This window comes from Pinus tabuliformis, chromosome 8 (assembly GCF_031772625.1).
Source record: "Pinus tabuliformis cultivar Carrire ecotype Pingquan chromosome 8, CPIR1, whole genome shotgun sequence".
Taxonomy (NCBI): domain Eukaryota; kingdom Viridiplantae; phylum Streptophyta; class Pinopsida; order Pinales; family Pinaceae; genus Pinus; species Pinus tabuliformis.
Genome location: NC_142294.1, coordinates 1,828,044,402 through 1,828,051,405, shown reverse-complemented (window position 1 = coordinate 1,828,051,405; position 7,004 = coordinate 1,828,044,402). Strand labels below are relative to the sequence as shown.

Below are 7,004 nucleotides of genomic sequence, written 5' to 3'. Positions count from 1 at the left end.
GTCAGCTTGAAAAAGTAGAAATGATATTTGAGAAATTGTTCAATTCCGGGAAGAAATTATCAGCAAAGCATTATAATGCCCTTCTCAATGTGTATGCTGACCGACATTTATTGCTTAAAGGAAAGCAATTTGTAAATCGAATGTCTGACAATGGATGTGCAATCGAAACCGCATACTTGGGATGCACTCATTAGACTTCATGTCAACGCAGGTGAGCTGGAAAAGGTAGATTCCATTTTGCTTAATGCTTGTAATTAGAGCCAGTTAAGGCCAAAGTACTGGATGATGGCTACAACCTTAGAAAAGTATGCAGAAAGAGGAGATGTTACCAATGCCGAGAAGATTTTTGATAGAATGAGACAAGTTGGCTACACTAGCAGTGGAGGGGCATTGGTTTCTCTTTTGAAATATTATGTAAAGGCACATGTGCATGCCTGTGGAATGAGGGAAAGAATGAAAGCAAATAAAATTGACCTCAATGGGAGATTGAATCATCTCCTACAACAAATGGAAACATATTCTACCTGACTATAAGAAGATTAGACATTATGAAATAAATATTCCACCAGGTCATGTCAGCTACTGGAACATGACACCAAAAGAATAGATGGACAAGAGACTACCAACTAATTATACCAAGGAACTATATGATGCAATGAATAAACATTTTGGCCAGAAAGGAAATGATGTTGGAGATATGATTATTGATACATCCGCATCAGATCATGGAAACATTTGAAGATTGCCTTACACCTGCAAAGAATGTGATAATGCATGAAAATACAATGCCTGAGACACCACTTCAGAGCCCTGGTGATACCTCTACTGATAGAGATAAACAATATCCAAGGAAAAAGCGAAAATCATCATCAAAAACAGCTGGCATTAAGGCAACCTTGTCTGAGAACAATAAGATGATCATTTCAAACCTTAAGATGGCTGAGGAGGGGCGGATGAAATGTCATGAAAAATATTGTAATCTGTTTGAACGGAGAATGGAGATGGATGAGAAATATCTGAACCACCATGCAATGAATGTGCAACGGATGATCAATGTTGAGGAGCAGAAGGTGAAGAGCCAGAAATCGTAAAGCCTAAATTAAAACACAAAATACTTACCACAACAGAAAGATAGGAAACCAATGGTCTATTTTTGACTGGAGTTGAAAAATCAAAGGGTGTATGTTCCACATTCCATCTTTTAATTGGTTATCAACAAACGAAATGTAACGCTGCTCTTTTTTAGAGCAGATTTTCCCTATTCTCATGATTTTAGGTGAAACGACCCCTATTCTCATTGATCTGTTTTCTCATTCCTGAGTCTATTTATTGTATGAAAATTTATGTGTAAAGGGTTGAAGAGTTCTGGAAAACAGTGGGAGAGCTGTGAAGGAAAACTTCCCTGTACAGTTTTTGACAGGGATTTAATGAAAAGATACAGCTCTGACCCCTGAGATTCTTGTGGTGCGAATTTAGCATTTGTCTTTTCCTTTGTTTCATATGTAGCTTGTTATGTTTCCATTTCATTTCATAATCTTTTCTAAATGAATACTTTTAAGTGAGAAGGGCATAATGCAGTTTACTGCTCTACCTTGGGAAGGTGTTCATGTTTTGTGTTTTCTTCTGTTTGATAAGGATTCATCTATTGCCCTTGTCAACCTCTCATCAGTCTTTTCATTCCATATAAGTTCAAAATAGAATGCTAAGTTTATTGCCTGTCTTTCCTCCTGAGATAATCTGTGTCTCGGATTTAATCTCTCTGTTCATGCTGTTCTTGATCCCACGATGCCCAGAAAACTTAGTCATTTAATCAAATATCCCTCATACAAATTCATTTACTAGCCTAAAACAGTTCCCAATTTAAGTCGTCTCGCACCGTATTGCTCATTTTATCGAGATTGACTGGAGGGAGCCCTCTCCTGTCCTCGTAGGGCTAGCTACGAGGCTGAGCTTGGTTTGATGTTGCCTCGAGTTTTTCCTTCTTCAACCGGAGGCAGATTCGAGCACTAACATAGTGGCGACCATACTGGGGAAGAAGTTTACTTGTAGATTGTCTTGCACCCGTACATATCTCAAGTTCAGAGCTAATTGTTGATGATGAATAGCGATCAGACATAAGAAGGCTGAAATCATTAACCTGGTGACTCATTCACTGAAGAATCCAGCAATCAATCCTTCATGGTGACTCCAATGCAAAGAGATCAGTAGCGGTAAGATTTTCAAAATGGATCGGATTGCAAGAAGATACACTCCCATGAGCTGAGATCACATCCTAGGTTTTCCAAATAAAATGCCCAAGGTAGATTGGTCAAAGAATTTTCCTGTGTTCAGAAATGTGGAAGGTAATGACGCTGCTCTTCATATGGTGAAATTTCACATTCACGTGCATAAAATAAAGATTGATTTTCCTAAATACTGTTTGATGAAAATGTTTATGGCTACTCTGGAAGACAAAGCCCGATCTTGGTATGAAAGTTTGCCACCTGATTCCATTTATTGTCTAAAGGATTTTCATTCCATATTCTTTGAGAAGTATAAAGACTCTTATCCAGCATTAAATTTAGTTCATGGCTATTGCAAATACGTTGATGGTTTTATTGAAAGCCTTGAAAAATACTATGAGGATGACAATTTTATGGATGAAGAAACTCATAGAGGAAACTTTGCAGCAGGATGACAATCAGCAGGTTAAAGATTTCCATATGACTGAAAATGATGAAAAAAGAAGTACTATTTCAGATCTGGTTGAAATAAATGAGGATACGCAGGAAAATGATGTTCCAATCTCCGAAAATGATGATGATAAACCAGATCGAGAGACGGATTGTGATGAGGAAAAGCATGTTGTTCCAGATCTCATAGAAGAGAATTGCATTGTTGAGGCTGCCTCAAATGAAGAAGACAGAGTTACAGGCCTAAATTCCCTCATCTCATCAGAACACATCCTTCCTACCAAGGTAATCGAGTCTATCCATTAACAGCAAGAGGATATCTTTGTTCAAGTAGGTGAAAAGGTTCCTTTGGATGAATCTTTAGTAGATGGTAGAAATGTCATTTGTGCGCTTCAAGAATCATATGAAGTTTCTCTTCTTATAATTAATGAATGTAATAAGGAACATGAAAACGTGGTTGTCATATCATATGAAGATGACCTACAGTACATTCACACCACAGAAGATCAAAACATTCAGGATTTCCATTCAGGTTCCTCTTCATATGTTTCATGTGTTGAAATGTTTTTCCAAGAAGATATCTGCTCATATACCTATTCGGAGTTTTTTTAAGCCCAAGAATATACTTTTACTAAAGTACATGATGAAGGAAGATCAGAATTTGAAGCAAAGGACACCTTGTTTCTGCAGCAGGAGGAAAATCTTCGTGTTTTTCATGATCCAATGGCAAATCTGTTGCAGTCAGTAGTGGAGGTGTTTATTGAAATATTCGGTGATGAAGGAGATCAGGGTCAATTAGAATTCTGGATGCCCAGTTACAAGTATCTGTTGTTGACCAGGAGATATGATCAGGAGGATCAATCAAGAAGGCATATGCTTGATTGGTTACATTGGCATTTTGATATAGTTTGATCGTATATTTCCTTGTAAGGAACATGGGTGGCCATGTACTGCCACCCAGGTTTAAGTTTTAAGTTCAAGTCTTAGTATTTTTTAGTACAGTTTGTTGAGTCAGTTTTTCAGTCATTTCAGTTTCACAATTGAGTCGATTTGAGTCCAGTTTCAGTCAATAAAGGTGTCAAAGTCTGTGTTGGTTGTCAAAATAATGACTCCATAGTCCAATGGATGAAGGCACTGTCTGCTCACCCAAAGATCTGCAGTTCTTGGCACCTCCATGGAGCAGCAGCTACCATCCCAATTGGAGCCAATGTTAGACTCAGTCTTGTCAGTCCTCTGTCACAGTCAAATTCACCAAGGTTCATTTCTCGTCATTTGCAGTCATCAAATGCCATTTTGGTCAAAAAGAGTCATTTTAATTCTTAAGTCCAGGGTTTTGTCTCCAGAAGTGTTCACTAACGCCTGCAGGCCAAAGAGAGCTTCAATAAGGTTTCACTTCAAGATTCACATTATTAATAATGTTGAAGGACATTTCTTCTTCAAAACTCTGTTTTAAAGAAGAAATTATTAAGTTCATTTAATACATGATTGATAAGCTTTTATAGCTCTTCAGGCAACCCTGCCCATCTTGCTAGGTTCAACAGTTCCTATCCCTACAAAGAATCAACAGAAGAACCATCATTTCAGCTAAAGAAGGTCAGAGAAGAAAATGAAAGACTCGAAGGAATTTGCGGTGGAACTCTTTGATACACTAGCTCGACGAAAAGGGATGAAAAGCAATTGCTTGACCAAGGATGAGCTCTACCAATTCTGGCAGGAGATGGCCAACCAAAACTTTGATTCTAGGCTACAGATCTTCTTTGACATGTGTGATAAGAATGGAGATGGCCGAAGATCAGAAGATGAGGTTAAAGGAATTATTGTGCTGAGTACTTCTGCAAACAAACTGGCAAAGCTGAAGGAGAATACTACAGAATATGCTGGCCTCATCGTGGAGGAGCAACTCAAACTAAATTAAAAGCAAAATGTGTGTAGATTTGGGTGCGCGGCGCATAGAGCAGATGGCGCGGTGCGTAGGGAGAATGGCGCGGCATACATGGGTCGCGCGGTGCACTAGGCACCGTAATCCAGTGTAAATATACACTGGCATGATGCACATGGCGCACACGACGCACTGGGAGAATGGCGCAGCGCACAGGCCCGAAAACACTAAATTTTGCCTTTTCTCCCTCAAATTGCATAAGGAATTCGCCACTTAGCGCTGGAGTTTCTAATCACCCTTTCTGAGGCAAGAGAGCGTGCTCCTAGGATGATGAGAAACTACATCATTTTATTGGAAGGTTGTTTCCTATTTTGGTTAAATTGCTACTTAGTGTAGAAGATGTTTATGAATGGCACACTACAGAAACTGAGGATGAAGATGCTGGGGTGACTGGAAATTATGAAATAGGATAGGAATGCTTGGATCGCCTCTCAAATTCCCCTGGGGTAACACAAATATTACCAGTAGCATCAGAATTATTATATTCGTACATATCTGATCAAGATTGGAGGAAGTGACATGCTGCACTGACAACACTGCCACAGATTTGTGAAGGTTGTGATCACGATATAAAAAGGAAGCTTGAGCCAGTAGGAGGTATTGTTGAAATTGCAACCGGGATCATTCGTGGGCAAAACATTTCCTCGTTATTAAAGGCGAAATTGGCTATTTTTATTTAAAAAAGGTTTTTTCAAACACGCACATTAAGGGATCAACTTGCTGCCATAACACCTGCTTTGGAGGAGCTAAGACATAAAAAGAAAGAGGGGGTTGCTCAGTTTTGGGATGTTCAAAAGCAGATTGTTAAGATCAGTGGGGAATTATATGGAAATGTAAATGGCGATGACACTAGAAAAAGCCCTGCTATTGATGAACGAGACCTATCATTGAAGAGGCTCGACGAGTTCCATCTTCGCCTTCAAGAGATTCATACAGAAAAGAAACATTGATTACGAAAAAAAATGTGGCTCACCATGTTAACACTATACGTGATATTTCAACTGTCCTGGCTGTTGATTTCGTCAAGCTCATTACTGAAGTTCATCCAAGCTTAACTGATTCAAGGGATAGTTAGAAAATGAGCATCGGTAATGACACCCTTGCCAGACTAGCTTGAATAGTGCATTCTTTCAAAGAAGAGAAGCAGAAGAGGCTGCAAAAGCTTCAAGAACTGGGGGCAACATTAGTAGAATTTTGGAATCTCATGGATTTACCCACAAAAGAGAAGAAATTATTTGAACATGTTACGTCCTATATATCATCTTCTACCGATGAAGTCAAAGGGCCAGGATAGCTTGCTTATGAAATTGTTGAATAGGCTGAGATCGAGGTTCGGAGATTGGATGAGTTGAAGGCTAGCAAAATGAAGGAACTTGTGCTTAAGAAACAAACAGAGCTTGAAGACATCTATAGGTGAGCTCACATCGAATTAGAAGGAACTATAGCTGTATAGGTGGCTACCAAAGACTCAGTGATGGGCACGTCTTCTCCTCCAGTTCACTGATAAGAGATTCCAATCTGTCCACGACTTGACAATTGGCTTGGAGTTTGATGCTCGCATGTTTACCATTGATAACAAATCAAATAAAACTTTAAATTTGGGATACGGCTGAACAGGTGTCATTCCGAGGAGCAGCTAGAGCGTTACATAGGAGCAGTTGGAGCATTACTAGTTTATGACATCACAAGGAGAGAAGTCCAATGATGTAATGGTTTCTGGGCCTAAGAAAGTTGAGTTGCTCAAGCTGCCCAGAAATAGATAAAAGAGACCAACCGATGTTCCACACAGTCTGATGTGAAGATTTCATCAAAAATTTATTTGGAGAAGGAATAGAAATCACACTTCATCCGGTAATCCAGATATCTCCTTAAATAGCGCATATGCAAATAAAAACGTTGAACTAAAGGTTGAGTGTAAAGAATATAACAAATGTCGTAATGTTGCTGAGCTCTCTTCGAGTTCTCGTGCTTTGCCTTCAAGAACGACTATTGATATGGCCACGGCATTTAAGGGATCGGCAAATAATAAAGCCTAGACTGTTGTCACTCAACCTCATGAGCCTCCAGGTTTAATGGAAAATTTAGGGTCATCCTTGCATACTAATAGCTTTGGACATGATTTTCCAATAGCTGGAGACAAAGTACCTTTGGATTTGAGCTTGAAACTTAATATGCGGCTAATTTCTTCCTCTTCATTGAATTGGTGCCATATGTTGAATAATACTATGTTGCAGAGAGTGAGTTCCTATCAAAACGACAGTCAGCTTGGGAAGATTCATTTCATTCCGCATATTACATGTTTAGGAAAAAGACATGTGATATCTTTTATTTTTGCATTCAACAATTTATAGTCATGTTTGTGGGAGGTAGTTTAAGTGTCAAATGGACAATAC

The 7,004-nt window shown here is 39.0% G+C and overlaps 1 pseudogene; it reads left to right on the top strand.

Moving 5' to 3' along the window:
- The first annotated feature begins 505 nt into the window (after positions 1-505).
- LOC149243582 (uncharacterized) lies at positions 506-1,091 on the top strand (annotated as a pseudogene).
- Positions 1,092-7,004: the final 5,913 nt, after the last annotated feature.